This window comes from Moschus berezovskii, chromosome 2, assembly GCF_049115385.1.
Source record: "Moschus berezovskii isolate FMDL1 chromosome 2, NW_MosBer_1.0, whole genome shotgun sequence".
Classification (NCBI taxonomy): domain Eukaryota; kingdom Metazoa; phylum Chordata; class Mammalia; order Artiodactyla; family Moschidae; genus Moschus; species Moschus berezovskii.
The window spans coordinates 74,227,500-74,245,636 of NC_142461.1; the positions used below are offsets into that span (position 1 = coordinate 74,227,500).

General features: G+C 42.3%; 1 protein-coding gene across 6 annotated transcripts in view; it reads left to right on the forward strand.

The window, feature by feature from the left end:
• Nucleotides 1-18,137, forward strand: part of MGAT5 (alpha-1,6-mannosylglycoprotein 6-beta-N-acetylglucosaminyltransferase) — a 407,856-nt gene that overhangs the window by 27,093 nt on the left and 362,626 nt on the right. The window contains exon 1 of one of the 6 annotated variants that reach the window (XM_088828995.1): nt 10,614-11,474. The exons of the other annotated variants lie outside the window; for them this stretch is intronic. The gene's annotated coding sequence lies outside the window, so the exon portion shown is untranslated. Of the gene's footprint in view, nt 1-10,613; nt 11,475-18,137 lie in introns of those variants that run through there. 6 annotated transcript variants of the gene reach the window in all.

Genomic DNA, 18,137 nt, shown 5'->3' on the forward strand with positions numbered 1-18,137 from the left:
CTCAAATCATCCTACCCTCGCTTTCTCCCACAGAGTCCAAAAGACTGTTCTATACATCTGTGTCTCTTTTACTCTCTCGTATACAGGGTCATTGTTACCATCTTTCTAAATTCCATATATATGCGTTAGTATACTGTATTGGTGTTTTTCTTTCTGGCTTACTTCACTGTGTATAATAAGCTCCAGTTTCATCCACCTCATTAGAACTGATTCAAATGTATTCTTTTTAATGGCTGTGTAATACTCCTGTGTGTATATGTACCACAGCTTTCTTATCCATTCGTCTGCAGATGGACATCTATGTTGCTTCCATGTCCTGGCTATTATAAACAGTGCTGCAATGAACATTGGAGTACATGTGTCTCTTTCAATTCTGGTTTCCTCCGTGTGTATGCACAGGAGTGTGATTGCTGGGTCGTATGGCAGTTCTATTTCCAGTATTTTAAGGAATCTCCACACTCTTCTCCATAGTGGTTGTATTAGTTTGCATTCCCACCAACAGTGTAAGAGGGTTCCCTTCTCTCCACACCCTCTCCAGCATTATTGTTTGTAGACTTTTGGATCGCAGCCATTCTGACGCTATGAGATGGTACCTCATTGTGGTTTTGATTTGCATTTCTCTGATGATGAGTGATGTTGAGCATCTTTTCATGTGTTTGTTAGCCATCTGTATGTCTTCTTTGGAGAAATGTTTGTTTAGTTCTTTGGCCCATTTTTTGATTGGGCCTTTTTCTGGAATTGAGCTGCAGGGGCTGCTTGTATATTTTTGAGATTAATTCTTTGTCAGTTGCTTCGTTTGCTATTATTTTCTCCCATTCTGAAGGCTGTCTTTTCACCTTGCTTATAGTTTCCTTCATTGTGCAAAAGCTTTTAAGTTTAGTTAGGTCCCATTTGTTTATTTTTGCTTTTATTTCCATTACTCTGGGAGGTGGGTCATAGAGGATCCTGCTGTGATTTATGTCAGAGAGTGTTTTGCCTATGTTTTCCCCTAGGAGTTTTATAGTTTCTGGTCTTACGTTTAGATCTTTAATCCATTTTGAGTTTATTTTTGTGTGTGGTGTTAGAAAGTGTTCTAGTTTCATTCCTTTACAAGTGGTTGACCAGTTTTCCCAGCACCACTTGTTAAAGAGATTGGCTTTTCTCCATTGTATGTTCTTGCCTCCTTTGTCAAAGATAAGATGCCCATAGGTGCGTGGATTTATCTCTGGGCTTTCTATTTTGTTCCATTGATCTATATTTCTGTCTTTATGCCAGTACCATACTGTCTTGATGACTGTGGCTTTGTAGTAGAGCCTGAGGTCAGGCAGATTGATTCCTCCAGTTCCATTCTTCTTTCTCAAGATTGCTTTGGCTATTTGAGGCTTTTTGTATTCCATACAAATTGTGAGATTATTTGTTCTAGTTCTCTGAAAAATACCGTTGGTAGCTTGATAGGGATTGCATTGAATCTATAAGATTGCTTTGGGTAGTATACTCGTTTTCACTATATTGATTCTTCCAATCCATGATTGCTTTGGGTAGTATACTCATTTTCACTATATTGATTCTTCCAATCCATGAACGTGGTATATTTCTCCATCTATTTGTGTCATCTTTGATTTCTTTCATCAGTGTTTTATAATTTTCTATATATAGGTCTTTTGTTTCTTTAGGTAGATATATTGCTAAGTATTTTATTCTTTTCGTTGCAATGGTGAATGGAATTGTTTCCTTAATTTCTCTTTTTGTTTTCTCATTGTTAGTGTATAGGAATGCAAGGGATTTCTGTGTGTTAGTTTTATATCCTGTAGCTTTACTATATTCATTGATTAGCTCTAGTAATTCTCTGGTGGAGTCTTCAGGGTTTTCTATGTATAGGATCATGTCATCTGCAAACAGCGAGAGTTTTACTTCTTCTTTTCCAATCTGTATTCCTTTTATTTCTTTTTCTTCTCTGATTGCTGTGGCTAAAACTTCCAGAACTATGTTGAATAGTAGTGGTGAGAGTGGGCACCCTTGTCTTGTTCCTGACTTTAAAGGAAATGCTTTCAATTTTTCACCATTGAGGATAATGTTTGCTGTGGGTTTGTCATATATAGCTTTTATTATGTTGAGGTATGGTCCTTCTATTCCTGCTTTCTGTGTTTTTTTTTTTTATCGTAAATGGATATTGAATTTTGTCAAAGGCTTTCTCTGCATCTATTGAGATAATCATATGGTTTTTATCTTTCCATTTGCTAATGTGGTGTATTATGTTGATTGATTTTGGATATTGAAGAATCCTTGCATCCCTGGGATAAAGACCACTTGGTCATGATGTATGTTTTTAATATGTTGTTGGATTCTGTTTACTAGGATTTTGTTAAGGATTTTTGCATCTATGTTCATCAGTGATGAACTGCAGTTTTCTTTTTTTGTGGCATCTTTGTCAGGTTTTGGTATTAGGGTGATGGTGGCCTCATAGAATGAGTTTGGAAGTTTACCTTCCTCTGCAATTTTCTGGAAGAGTTTGAGTAGAATAGGTGTTAGCTCTTCTCTAAATTTTTGGTAGAATTCAGCTGTGAAGCCGTCTGGTCCTGGGCTTTTCTTTGCTGGAAGATTTCTGATTACAGTTTAGATTTCTGTGCTTGTGATGGATCTGTTAAGATTTCTATTTCTTCCTGGTTCAGTTTTGGAGAGTTATACTTTTCTAAGAATTTGTCCATTTCTTCCAAGTTGTCCATTTTATTGGCATATAGTTGCTGATAGTAGTCTTTTATGATCCTTTGTATTTCTGTGTTGTCTGTTGTGATTTCTCCATTTTCATTTCTAATTTTGTTGATTTGATTCTTTTCTCTTTTTTTCTTGATGAGTCTGGCTAATGGTTTGTCAATTTTATTTATCTTCTCAAAGAACCAGCTTTTAGATTTGTTGATTTTTGCTATGGTCTCTTTTGTTTCTTTTGCACTTATTTCTGCCTTAATTTTTTATGATTTCTTTCCTTCTACTAACTCTGGGGTTCTTAATTTCTTCCTTTTTTAGTTGCTTTAGGTGTAGAGTTAGGTTATTTATTTGACTTTTCTCTTGTTTCTTGAGGTAAGCCTGTATTGTGTGAACCTTCCTCTTAACACTGCTTTTAGAGTGTCCCATAGGTTTTGGGTTGCTGTGTTTTCATTTTCATTCATTTCTATGCATATTTTGATTTCCTTTTTTGATTTCTTCTGTGATTTATTGGTTATTCAGCAGCATGTTGTTTAGCCTCCATATGTTGAATTTTTAATAGTTTTTTTTCTGTAGTTGACATCTAATCTTACTGTATTGTGATCAGAAAAGATGCTTGAAATGATTTCAACTTTTTTGAATTTACCAAGGCTAGATTTATGGCCCAGGATGTGATCTGTCCTAGAGAAAGTTCCCTGTGCACTTGAGAAAAAGGTGAAAATCATTGTTTTGGGGTGAAATGTCCTATAGATATCAATTAAGTCTAACTGGTCCATTGTATCATTTAAAGTTTCTGTTTCCTTGCTAGTTTTCTGTTTGGTTGATCTGTCCATGGGTGTGAGTGGGGTAGTAAAGTCTCCTACTATTATTGTGTTATTGTTAATTTCCCCTTTCATACTTGTTAGCATTTGTCTTACATACTGTGATGCTCCTATGTTGGGTGCATATATATTTATAATTTTTATATATTCTTCTAGGATTGAGCCTTTGATCATTATGTAGTGTCCTTCTTTGTCTCTATTCACAGCCTTTATTTCAAAGTCTATTTTATCTGGTATGAGTGTTGCTATTCCTGCTTTCTTTTGGTCTCCATTTGAGTGAAATATCTTTTTCCAGCCCTTCACTTTCAGTCTGTATGTGTCCCTCGTTTCGAGGCGGGTCTCTTGTAGACAACATATATGGGGGTCTTGTTTTCGTATCCATTCAGCCAGCCTTTGTCTTTTGGTTGGGGCATTCAACCCATTTACATTTAAGGTAATTACTGATAAGTATGATCCTGTTGCCATTTACTTTGTTGTTTTGGATTCGAGTTTATACACCTTTTCTGTGTTTCCTGTCTAGAGAAGATCCTTTAGCATTTGTTGAAGAGCTGGTTTGGTGGTGCTGAATTCTCTCAGCTTTTGATTTGTCTGTAAAGCTTTTGATTTCTCCTTCATATTTGAATGAGATCTTTGCTGGGTACAGTAATCTGGGCTGTAGGCTTTTCTTTTTCATCACTTTAAGTATGTCCTGCCATTCCCTTCTGGCCTGGAGAGTTTCTGTTGAAAGATCAGCTGTTATCCTTATGGGAATCCCCTTGTGTTACTTGTTGTTTTTCCCTTTCTGCTTTTAATATTTGTTTTTTTTTTGTTAATTTGATTACTATGTGTCTTGGGTATTTCACCTTGGGTTTATCCTGTTGGGGACTCTCTGGGTTTCTTGGACTTGGGTGACTATTTCCTTCCCCATTTTAGGGAAGTTTTCAAGTATTATCTCCTCAAGTATTCTCTCATGGTCTTTCTTTTTGTCTTCTTCTTCTGGGACTCCTACGATTCGAATGTTGGGGCATTTGACATTGTCCCAGAGGTCTCTGAGGTTGTCCTCATTTCTTTTAATTCTTTTTTCTTTTTTCCTCTCTGCTTCATTTATTTCCACCATTCTGTCTTCTACCTCACTTATCCTGTCTTCTGCCTCAGTTATTCTACTCTTGGTTCCCTCCAGTGTTTTTGGTCTCATTTATTGCATTATTCATTATTGATTGACTCTTTTTTATTTCTTCTAAGTCCTTGTTAAACATTTCTTGCATCTTCTCAATCCTTGTCTCCAGGCTATTTATCTGTAACTGCATTTTGTTTTCAAGATTTAGGATCAGTTTTACAATCATTATTCTGAATTCTTTTTCAGGTAGACTCCTTATCTCCTTCTCTTTTGTTTGGTTTGGTGGGCATTTATCATGTATCTTTACCTGCTGGGTATTTCTCTGCCTCTTCATCTTGCTTATATTGCTGTGTTTGGGGTGGCCTTTCTGTATTCTGGCATTTTGTGGTTCCTGTTTATTGTGGAGGTTCCTCCCTGTGGGTTGAGTTGGGCAAGTGGCTTGTCAAGGTTTCCTGGTTAGGGAAGCTTGCATTGGTGTTCTGGTGGATGGAGCTGGATTTCTTCTTTCTGGATGCAATGAAGTGTCCAGTAGTGAGTTTTGAGATGTCTATGGGTTTGGTGTGACTTGGGCAGCCTGTGTATTACAGCTCAGGGCTATATTCCTGCATTGCTGGAGAATTTGTGTGATATGTCTTGCTTTGGAACTTGTTGGCTCTTGGGTGGAGCTTGGTTTCAGTGTAGGTATGGAGGCTTTTGAATGAGCTCTTATAGATTAATGTTCCCTGGAGTCAGGAGTTCTCTGGTGTTCTCAGCTTTTGGACTTAAGCCTCCTACTTCTGGTTTTCAATGTTATTCTTACAGTAGTCTCAAGACTTCTCCATCCATACAGCCTCCTTTTGAAGACAATGGGCTACCTTTCTGGGTGCCTGGTGTCCTCTGCCAGCGTTCAGAGTTTATTTTGTGGAATTTTCTCAGTGTTCAAATGTTCTTTCGATGAATTTGTAGGGGAGAAAGTGGTTTCCCCATCCTGTTCCTCCGCTGTCTTAGGACTGATCCCTTTAACTTGTATTTTTCCCTTAAAAATTGAGGATATATGTTTTAGTTATATTTACAGGTTTCTTATTTTTAAATAAATTAGGGGTGTGTGCTCATTTTTACTAATGGAATGTGTGGTCAAAATGGTTGTGAGGAACTTATTTACAAAAGATAAACAGACTCACAGAATTCAAAAACAAATTTATGGTTACCAAAGGAGAAAGGTTGAGGGAGGGATAAATTAGGAGTTTGGGTTTAACAGATCAGTTGCTCAGTTGTGTCTGACAGTTTGCAACCCCATGATCTGTCAGGCTTCCCTGTCCATTACCAACTCTTGGAACTTGCTCAAACTCAAGTCCGTTGAGTTGGTGTTGCCATCCAACCATCTCATCCTCTGTCATCCCCTTCTCCTTCTGCCTTCAATCTTTCCCAGCATCAGGGTCTTTATTAGTGAGTTGGCTCTTTGCATCAGGTGGCCAAAGTATTGGAGCTTCATCATCAGTCCTTCCAATGAATATTCAGGACTCATCTCCTTCAGGATGAACTGGTTTGATCTCCTTGAAGTCCAAGGGGCTCTCAGAGTCTTCTCCAACACCACAATTCAAAAGCATCAATTCTTCGGCGCTCAGCTTTTTTTATAGTCCAACTCTCACATCCATACATGGCCACTGGAAAAACCATAGCCTTGACTATATGGACCTTTGGATAACAGATGCACCCTACTGTCTATATCTGTGTATCTGGGATTAACAGATGCACACTGCTATATTATAAAATAGATAATCAACGAGGACCTACAGTGTAGCACAGGGAACTGTACTCAATATTCTATAATAACCTACATGTGAAAATAATCTGAAAAAGGATGAGTATATGTTTGTATATATATAGGGGCTTCCCTGGTAGCTCAGATGGTAAAGAATCTGCCTGCAGTGCGGGAGCCCCGGGTATGTATAACTTAATCACTTTGCTCTGTATAACATTGTAAATCAGCTATATGCTAAAATAAAATAATAAAAAAAAGAAAAATAGTTGTGATAGTGACTGGTTTGGGAGGTTCACAGGCCTGGGATGGCATCTTTGGGAGTGATGTCACATGGGAGAGTGGGTCATATGACTTGCTGAAGGAGAAGCCCTGTGTCTCTCACCATTGCCTGGTTAGCCAGATATGGGTATTTTCCAGAAGGGGCATAAAATTTCCGTGAAGTCACTGGCTTTGTGCAAACCCATTATGCACTGTGGATCACCTTTTAAAATTAATCACCAACAATTTGCTGGATATTCCTTGTAGTACCTGAATACCAATCGACATTAATTGTTTCTGGTCCCCAACCTAGTTTTTTTTTTCTTTTTAAGTTGGACCTTTCCCCCTTTTTCTTCTGATTACATGAATGTTCATTAATATTATTCCCCCTCCTCCCAAGAGATTATGACCTAGGGGAGATTTTTTAAGAACTTGGGATAGTGTTTTCCTAAACCTTGGAATTTGAGCTGAAATAACTCAAGATTTGAGGAGTCAGGGGAGGAGAAAGTGGGGTCCTGGGTCTAGGCAGTCTTACTTCCAATTCTGACTGCTGTTATGAGCTCTGTGCTTCTGGGAAAAGTCGCTTAACCTCTCTGACAACTGATTTTATTTTAAAATTGGAGAGGTGATTTTCTATCTGATAAGGTTACGGGAAAGATCAGAGGAGTTAATGACAGGTGTGGAAGCCCCCTAAACTTGCTAGGGCTCAGTAAATGCCAGTTTCTTCTCTTCCTGGAAACCCCTCACTACACCCCCAGTCTCCTGCATCTTTCTGCCCTGGTGGAGGAGCCAGATAAGAACAAAGGGTGAATCGCTGACTTCCTACTGCACTGGTTTAAAGGTATCCTTAACATTGCTGCTCCTTGCCTTGCGATCTCTTTCGTGGGTTTCTTTCCCCAGCCTCTATACTGTCTCAAGGAGAGTTTGGGGCATCCTGAGTTTTCTTAAGGTGTTTAATGTTGAAACAACTCCTTAATTATGAGGCTCCCTCACCTCACAAAATGCCTTTTTGAGGAACTGATTTCACAGGAAGCAGAAAACAAAATAATGCAAACACCCTCCCCATCCCCCCACCCCCCGATGCCACCCCAATTTCAGATATTAAGTCAAAGGAAATGAGTTCGGAGAGCATTTCAAGTAATGTTTGAGTAGAGTTGTTTCAAAAGCTGTTTTGTAGTTATAGAACAGGAACCTTCTTACCTGAAAATGATGACAATGTTGGTGGCCTGGAACCCTCCCCAAGCGGTTTTGATGTTATAGAGGCCAGGCTTGCTGGTGCCTGTCTTAGAGGCTGGGTTTCTCTCATCTCTGGGTACTGCTTGCTTGGACAGTCTGTGTCCTGAGTCTGACCATGCTGTTCTCTTCTTGTGCTTAATCAGAGTGCCGTATGCTTTGAGAATGGAAGGAAGGAAGAAGCTTTAACAGTCATTCTTCAGAAAACTATGGATATGAAGAGAAAATAGGCCTTTGAGTTACTTAGCTCAGGCTGTTGCTGGGATAGTAGGTGTGGTAGTCCCTCCCCACCCCAGGAAAATATTTTAAAATATTATACCTTTTAATTTATAACTGGAGTTTCAACACAGATGTTGATGTATTAGGGGCTTTCTTTCCCTTTTTCTTTTTCCTTCCTGAGAGAGTGATTTTATAATATCAAACTCTGTTGTGACACTCCTCGTTCTTTTATTTCTGTGTTACAAGGTGGGATAGCAGTCAGCGTGGATATGAGCGTTAGGACTCCTTCAGGAAAAGAGCCCAGTGCTGTGCCTGCAGTGTAACAGTCACTCAATACATGGTAAATTCCATTTTAAATTCAGATGAAAGGGAAAAAAAGCATTCAGATTCTATGTAGGCAGCGCAGCACAGTATGAAAAAGAACCTATTGATTAAACTCTTAGAAAGTTTCCAAAAACCTCCTTTTAAGTCCCAAGATATTGGCACTCCTGTGATGGATGTCTTGAGGCAGATAAAACAGTCAAGTCTTTTGAGTGGAAGAAACAGGGATCCTTTCACATGAAGTGATACTTGAAAAATACTGCTATAATTAAAACATACAGTGTAGTTAGTTTTCAGGAAATGCACATTTTTCATGTCTTAAAGGAGCCTTACAGAGTTACTTAAAAAAACAAAAAGGCGGGGTAGGGGGAGGACAGCCTCTACTGGAAATTAGCACGTGATAAAGTTAAAATTAATCCTAAAGGAAATCAACTCTGAAGACTCACTAGAAGGACTGATGCTGAAGCTCCAATACTTTGGCCACCTAATGTGATGAGCTGACTTGTTGGAAAAGACCTTGATGCTGGGAAAGACTGAGGGCAGGAGAAGGGGACGACAGAGGATGAGATGGTGGGATGGCATCACCGACGCAATGGACATGTTGTTGTTCAGTCGCTCAGTTGTGTCTGACTCTTTGTGGCCCCATGAGCTGCAGCATACCAGGCTTCCCTGTCCTTCACTGTCTTCCGTAGTTTGCTCAAAATTTGAAGCCTGGCATGCTGCAGTTCTTGGGGTCACGAAGAATCAAACATGATTTAGTGGCCAAACAACACAGTTAAAGTTGTTTTTTTCCTTGTCCTTCTGTTTGAGATCTTAGACCTTATAGTGTAAGATCTTATACCATAGCTTATTGTGGTAATATTGATGCTGGTGTGACCTGTCCTCCTCCCTCAATACCTGGGAATCTGTGAGCTTGAATGGGAAAAAAAAAAAAAAAATCCATCTTTATGTACAATGAATTCTAACTGAAGTTTGGCATTTTCTTCCATTATGAACCTAGGCAGCAAACCAAGGTAGTGTTAAAAGGATCCTGATTTTGTCCCCATATATCTGTATTGAATTATAGCTGTGCAGAAACCACCAGATGTTATACATACACATCACTACTTCAAAATAATGCTAGATCCCAGAGCTATTTTTCCATCTTATTACTTGGTGTATTAATAAGGAAACACTGATATATTACTGTATCACAGTTTTAACACATGGTGACGATGAAATCTAAGTATCCTTTGTTTTGAAATGTTTTGTGTTTTAGGTATTTAAAAACATCATTTGGAGGAGACTTCCAGAAGCATTACCTCATTGCCCTGGGGTCCGAAGCATACAAAAGGTTAAGCCCCTCCTCTTTATGATTTAAATTTTATACGAAGGAACTGGGACTACCAGAGTGACTCTCAACCCTGGCTGCCTATATGAATTACCTGGGAGCTTCAAGTATTGCTGGTGCCTGGGTCATTTGTGTGTGTGTGTGTGTGTGTGTGTGCTCAGGCCTGTAGCCTGCCAGGCTCCTCTGTCCATGGGATTCTCCAGGCAAGAATACTGGAGGGAGTTTGCCATTTCCTCCTCCAGGGGATCTTCTTGACCCAGGGCTCTAACCCACATCTCTTGAGTCTTCCTGCATTGCCAAGTGGATTCTTTACCACAGAGCCACCTGAAAGCCCCACCTGAGTCATAATGCCAGACTACCAGACTAATTAAATTAGAATTTATGGAAGTGAAGCCTGTGATCCCAGTGTGTTGCTGCTGCTAAATCGCGTCAGTCATGTCCGACTCTGTGTGACCCCATAGACGGCAGCCCACCAGGCTCCTCTGTCCCTGGGATTCTCCAGGCAAGAATACTGGAGTGGGTTGCCATTTCCTTCTCCAGTGCATGAAAGGGAAAAGTGAAAGTGAAGTCGCTCAGTCGTGTCCAACTCTTGACGACCCCATGGACTGTAGCCTACCAGGCTCCTCCGTCCATGGGATTTTCCAGGCAAGAGTACTGGAGTGGGCTGCCATTGCCTTCTCTCTCTGCCTCCTTTCTGATTCTTTAAATAACTTCAGTTTCATGCTTACGGTAGAAAATTCTAACTGTACAAAGAGCACAGCTCACTCACCTTCCTAGATATAACTGTTGCTGATAATTTTTTTGCATAATTAATCCTTACAGACACATACATCCACACATACACCCACAGTGGGATTACACTATACATGTTACCCCATGCAGACATACTATACAAGTTATTTCACATAGAGAGCTTTCAAAACTAATTTCTGAGCTAAATTGGTCCTTGAGGTTAAATTCCTTTTCTTTGCTGTTTTTGATTTGCCTTTAACTAGGGAGCCTGATCCCTCTAGGCATAATTCAGGAGTAGTTGGAAGACTGTGGATTCTTATTTCCCTCTTTTAAGAGCTAGTGGGATGGACAGCAAAGAACAGCATTGGGGTCAGGCCCATCTGGGGTGTGGGCCTTGGGGCAAGCCGCTTATCCTTGCAAACTTCTCTGAATCTGTTTGCTCATCTGGCAGATGGAGACTCTGAAGGCTTCCTCTCAGGGCTGCTGTGAACTCTGTGCAAGGTTGGTAACAGGTAGCTATTATTAAGTGGGGCTTCCCAGGTAACTCAAATGGTAAAGAATCTGCCTGAAGTGTAGCCAGCTATTATCAGGACTCTCTTTGCAAATTGTATTCCCCAAAGGAGCTTGATGTAGTCCTTGGTCCTCTCAGAGTTCTTTTTCCAATTAGTACACAGAAAACAAGAGGTAAGTGAAAAAAAAATCCCTGTGCAACCACTGCAGACAGTCTAGAAGCCCTGAACCCACATTTTGGGATTGCTGTCATCTGGCTGGTTTAGGAGTTGGGTCCAAAGCCACACTGATGATGAGTTAGCCTTATCACTTCTTCTCAGGGAAGTACTTAGACCAGGTTAACACATTCTTAGAAATGGACAACCCTCCCCCTCTCCCCACCCCAGCTTATTGACTTTGTATTTCATCTCACTTGCAGAAGCAATTATGTTTAGGGTGAGAGCCGGTATTAGATCATGTGACCAGAAACAGAATTCACCCCAGATGGTTTGAATGAAGACTAAGGAAAGGAGCAGTTACAGAGGCGTTGGCCAGGTACTGTGAGGCACGCAAGGATGGACAACAGTGGGAAACCAGTATGTCTGCTAGGCTTGAGGGAGATGGGCCAGAGTAGAGTTATTGGAACCCAGTGGAATCTGGAACTGGAGAGGAGCATTTAAGAAGAATCTACCCCCAAGATGGTGGCATCCAGGAAGGGTTGGAGCTGGGAAGAAGTACCGTGCCCTGTCTCTCCTATTCTCCAATCCACTGCTGGGCCCAGCCAATGGGAACCCAGCAGGCAGTGGAGCCCTGGTGATGTAATCCACAGGTGCCAGCTGGCCAGGGCACAGGCTAGGGCTGGGACTCTTTGGAGGCGGCCACAGAAAATAACCAGATAAGCAGCACACACAGTGGCTGTTAGATATCAGCAGTGAACGAAGTGCTCGCCCATGGGCTGAGCACCTAAATGGGGTCCAGGACATGGTGTTTCCTTCCCCTGGCATCTTAGGATTTAGATGGCAGCTTGTCCAACCCTGTCTTAAAGAAACACCAGCAAGGTTATTCAGGGAGACAGAAAAGGAGGGAGACCTTCACCTATTAAAAAGCAAATCCTCAAATCAAGATCTGTCATGAGCTCTGGCTCTCTTGGTGTCTGTGTAGAGAAGCTATCAATGTTTGTTGCTCCCCAGTTCATGACTGCCACTGGGCAGGTAATGCACCAAAGACATGGAGGCCTAGTTGAGAAGGTGTGTATTTGCAAACACCCTCATTTCTTTCTCCTGACACCCATGACTGGAGATCTCCAGTAGTAGATTTCATCTCTGGCAGCTAGGAGACCACACTGGTGCCCAATCAGCCTCACCAGCCACTCTACAGGTCAGCCTCTCAGAACTCAAGAGAAGATCCAGCTGCTTCCATCTTTAGAGCCTCCCAATGTACTTGAAAAGTAGGAAAATGTGTATTAGGATTGACATCACCCTGCTGCTGCTGCTAAGTCACTTCAGTCATGTCACTCTGTGCGACCCCAGAGATGGCAGCCTACCAGGCTCCCCCGTCCCTGGGATTCTCCAGGCAAGAATACTGGAGTGGGTTGCCATTTCCTTCTCCAATGCATGACAGTGAAAAGTGAAAGTGAAGTCGCTCAGTCCTGTCCAACTCTTCGTGACCCCATGGACTGCAGTCCACCAGGCTCCTCCATCCATGGTATTTTCCAGGCAAGAGTACTGGAGTGGGGTGCCATTGTCTTCTCCGTAACATCACCCTAGAGAATCTTAGATGCTTATATGTAAGAACTGCATGTTTTTAACACAGAGAAGCATCATATGACCTAATCTTGCTTTCCACGAGATAGTTAGAGGAGTTACAGAATGATGGAGAGAGTGCACACTCTGAGTGGTGTGATCGGGTCATAGGATATCTGTTCAAACTTACATGATGAATGGCTTCCACTCCAGCCCCATCGCTGTACCTCTGTGAGGCTCTGTGACTCAGTGGGAGAAAGTGTCAGATGTCTGGGCCTGAGGCTGTTGGGACTTGGGCTCTTGCCAAACCTAACCCCCATCCTTCCAGGTTCTATGTGCTTTGGTTCACTTTCCCTCTATGCCTTCTGAGACCTAGATTTGGAAAATATGTCTGCATTTTGCATCATTGTCAGGCTGATGAAACAGAAGTACGGGAGACTTACAGGAACTTCTCGTGGAGCAAGGTGGACTAGCTCACCACCATCGGGACACCTCATCTTTCTGTCTCTAGATGCTGACTTTTGTAGATCATGGCTAGTTCACGGAAACTTCACCAAAGGGAAAGAAAGGAAGCAAATGTAAACATCAATGTCTTTTTGATTTTTTAAAATAATAAGTGCTTGTTGAAAGATTTAGGGGCCAGAGACTTGAGCTGGTGAGCATGGTGAACTCTGTTTTATTTCCCAAGTTACACACAGACATGATTGAGACTATCATGGTTTTAAAAGAAAAGTTGGGAAACTTCCCTAGTGGTCCAGTGGTTAATATTTTGCCTTCCAATGCAGGGGTTGCAGGTTCAATCCCTGGTCAGGGAACTAAGATCCCATATGCCTCACAGCCCAAAAATCAAAACATAAAACAGAAGAAGCAATGTTGTAACAAATTTAGTAAAGACTTGAAAAGTGATCCATATTAAAAAACATCTTGAAAAAAAAATGTTGGGATTAGCCTCAGACCTCAGCCGTCCATAGGGCAGTAGTTTACCTATTTCAGTTGTATAACAAAGGACCGAAGGAGCTTATTAAATAAAAAGACAGATCTCAGCCCCTGCAACCCTGTCCAAGACATGGGGTCCACCTTTGTAGCCAACACCGCCAGAAGAAGCACAGTTTAGGAAACATTTCCACATAAGTTTTTATTTTCTTCTAGTCTTACTGAGATATATACAGATATGTGGGCTTCCATTGTGGCTCAGCTGGTATAAAATCTGCCCGCAATGTGGGAGACCTGGGTTCGATCCCTGGGTTGGAAAGATCCCCTAGAGAAGGGAAAGGTTACCCACTGCAGTGTTCTGGCCTGGAGAATCCCATGGACTGTAGCCTTCCAGGCTTCTCTGTCCATGGAATCACAAGAGTTGGACACTACTTAGCGACTAAGCCACCACCACCATATAGTCCTTGGAGTTGCAAAGAGCCGGACACAACTGAACAACTTTGTTTCACATACAGATGTATACTTATACAGCACTATATAAGTTTCAGTTGGTACAGCATAATGATTTGCATTCATCATGAAGTGATGAGCACAATCAGTTTAGTGAACATCCATCATCTCATATAGATACAACATTAAACAAATGGAAACATTTTTTCCTTGTGGGGTGAACTCTTAGGATTTACTGTCTTAACAACTTTTGAATATAACGTAACAAGTGTAACAGCAATGTTAATTGTGTTTCTCATGCTGTATGCTACATTCCTAGTACTTATTTAGCTGATAGCTGGAAGTTTGTACCTTTTCACTATCTTCCTCCTATTTCCCAAACCCAACCCCTGCTTCCCCTTAAGCCATTTTTAAGGTACTGATGCTTGATCTGGAGATCTTTGGTCTGTTTTTTTTTTTTTTTTCCAATCAGAATTGTAAAAATCCTCTGGACCTTCTTCCAGACTGTATTTTTTCATTTTGCTTTTTTGACCCCTGCACTTCAGGCAGCCTGTCATTGGCAGGACCGATGTATCAGAAGTAAATTCCCTGGAGGCAGTCCAGCAGTCCTACTGTCATATGGGAGGAAGTTCTGTCTTGCTTGAAAACAAAGAAATAAAACCATCCCTTGAATTCAATGGCCTGCCTGAAGAGGTTGGAAAAATAAGCCAATGGTGTCTGTTGGTTTCAAGCCTGTGTTGTTATTAATCCTGTTAAAAATGATAATGCTTTCCATTTACAGGCCCGCTGTCTCGGAGGAGTTTTGTGTATCTCATACTAGGCCCTGCTGGGTGATTAAGCCACTCACTCGGCATCTTACAGGCCACTGGAGGACCATCAGCTCCGAGATCACGGCTGTACTTCCCCTAGAGCTCCCTGCATGGTGCTTTAGCCGTTGCTTATGTTTCCTTGGGAAGGGAGGCTCCTCAGGGCCTCATGCTGTGGGGGTTCAGGCCCAGAGAGATGGGGTTCTCTTTCCCATCCTGTCTCTTTATGTTTCCTACATCATTAGAAGTTTGTTGGCCCCTTCAAGTGGAGCAAGGACAGGGCTGTAGCTTTCTCTCTCACTTTTTTTTTTTGTTGTTGTTGACAGATGATATTTTATTTATTTTCAATTAATTAATTAAGTTTGACTGCACAGTCTCCATGCTGTGTGTGGGCTTTCTCTAGTTGAGGCACAGGGCGGGGCGTTATCTCTTGATGTGAGCATGGGCTCGCAGAAGTTGTGGCACGTGGACTTAGTTGCTCTGAGACATGTGGAATCTTCCCAGACCAGAGACTGAAACAATGTCTGCACTGCCAGGTGGATTCTTAACCACTGAACCACCAGGGAGGTCCACTTTCTCTCTCCCTTTTTTTCCTTTTTTTTTTTTTTTGGCCGAGTCGCCTACCAGGGATTGAGCCCATGCCCCCTGCAGTGGAAACACGGAGTCTTAACCACTGGACCACCACCACGGGAGTCCCTGTAGCTGTTTTAAGATGCACTGCCATCTAGGGGAAAAGATACAAGAGCCCTACAAACAAGAGGCAATTAGTTTCATACTTTTGTCAACAAGAGCAAGATGTAGCATTTTTTACTTTCCAGGTTTTACAGTTTCAATACACAAGAAGGAGACATTGCAGCTCAGTAAGGCAGGCAGTGCTAAGAAGAGTATGGGACAGAAGAATGGTGGGTGGGGAATGGATGCCAGTGAGGCTTCAGAAGGACAGCTTGCCCACTTCTGTAGCCTTCAAAGACAAAGCTCTTCAGAACTCTGAAATCCACGGGGCCTTTTCACAACTATAGTGAGGCTGTGACTGATTTATATAAGGAAATGGTCCCCACTCTCTCCTATCGAGGCCCAGCCTCTCCTGTTGAGATCCGTCACGCTCCGCAGCTTCATCCACACCTGGGGGTTAGAGGGCTGAAGCCAGGCTCATCACGGGGAAGTGGCAGCCCGGCGGCTTCCAGACCTGCAGAAGACAGGAAGCCCAGCAGCGCTGGTGGCTGGTGGGGGTTCCCCACTGCCAACACAGCTCTCAGTCAGTGGTTTTGGGTCTCAGGCTCTGTCAGATGATTCAATGAAGCCTCACACCCCCGCTCACCCTTTTAAAGTCAGGTCACACCGACCACACCCCTCGGACTGTAAATGGAACCCAAGGAAATGGATGAATACTGTCTTCCCCAAGACCCATACCATTTCATCAAGCCATAGACAGGACTTTTCTGGAAATGTCAGCCACCCTGAAGGATGTGCTGCCGTACTTTCCCCGATGAACTATGAGGCAGTCAAGGAAATTAAAGGAAACTGTTCATTCAGACGCGTGCAGGAAGCCTCTATCTCCAGGTTTGAATCTGTTCCTTGTTGACGTGTTCCTGTTGCTGTTGGTGACCTTTCCTGGTGGCAAGTGACATCCATTCTGAACAAGCAACAGACTTTTTCCTCAGAAAGCTAAAGTTTGAGATACACGTGGACTTATTTAAACAACAGAAACAGACTCACAGATATAGAAAACAAACTTATAGTTATCAAAGGGGGGTGAAGGGCTAAATTAGGAGTTTGGGAGTAACATATACACACTAAAATAGAAACAGCAAGTCCTACTGTTTAGCACAGGGAACTATATCCAATATCTTACAATAAACTACAATGGAAAATAATCTGAAAAAAATATGCATAAATGAATCACCTTGCTGTACACCAGAAACTAACACAGCATAGTAAATCAACTATTTGTTTAGTCACCAAGTCGTGGCTGACTCTTTGGGACCCCATGGACTGTCGCCTGCCAGGCTCCTCTGTCCATGGGATTTCCCAGACAAGAAAACTGGAGTACGTTGCCATTTCCTTCTCTGGGGGATCTTCTTGACCCAGGGATCGAACTCAAGTCTCCTGTGCCTCCTGCATTGGCAGGCAGATTCTTACTGCTGTGCCACCCATAAAAAAATAGAGTGACAGTGGCTCCAGTTGAAGAAGCCAAGTTCTATTTCTGTCACAATGACAGCCCTGTGTTTTGGGTTTATCTCCCAGGACAGGGAGCCCTCTCAGCTCTGATTCTCTGATGGAACATGCAGGGCATGGGTAGGATGCTCTGACTTTTGTTCAGGAGCTTGAGAACTAGGCAAGCAACCCCTGGGAGAGACCACTTTTTCTCTCCACCCAGACATTTCTCTTGATGAACATCTTTTCTCCCACCACCCAGGCACAGACATGCTGTTTTTTCCTGGGAAGATTCTATGGCCTCTGCATCTGTCTTTTCTTCCCTATCTATACAGCATCTTCCACAAGTTTTTGAAATGCAAACCATATCACTGCCATCTGTCTTCTACCACTGAGAGACCTTGTGTCAAGGTGATCCAGAGCTTGGATTCTGAAGTTGGTCCTGTGTGTGTGCTCAGTCACTTCAGTCATGTCCAACTCTGCGAAACTCTGGACTGTAGCCCACCAGTCTCCACTGTCCATGGGATTCTCCAGACAAGAATACTAGAGTGGGTGGCCATGGCCTCCTTGAGGGATCTTCCCCATTCAGGGATCAAACCCATGTCTCCTGTGTTTCCTCCATTGCAGGAGGATTCTTTACCACTGAGCCACCAGGGAAGCCTGAAGTTGGTCCTACTGGATTCTAATCCTTCACTAGTTGGGTGACTTGGGGCAGCTTACATTCTGTCCTCATCTGCAAAATGGAGATGATGATGCTAAAAGAACCTACTCATGAGTTGTCATAAGGGTTATCTTTTTACATGGAACACTTAGACCACAACTGAATAAATGATGTTTATTGTCAATGTTCCACCTAAAATTCATGGATCTTCTAAATCTAGACTCCAACACAGACACCTAACCAAGCCTGTGAGGCGCTGCAGGATACAAGGCTGGACAACCTCTCTTATTTCCCAAGCACTCCTCCTGCTTCCTTCTCTGTTTTCTGCCCACCCTGGCTTCTCTCAGCATCTCCAAAGCGCCATTCTCTCTCCTGCCACAGGGCCTTTGCACAGGCTTTCCTCTATATCGTGAAGGTTCGCCTCCTTCCCTCTTTGCCTGGCCGACCCCTGCTATTCCTCTGTGTCTAAGTG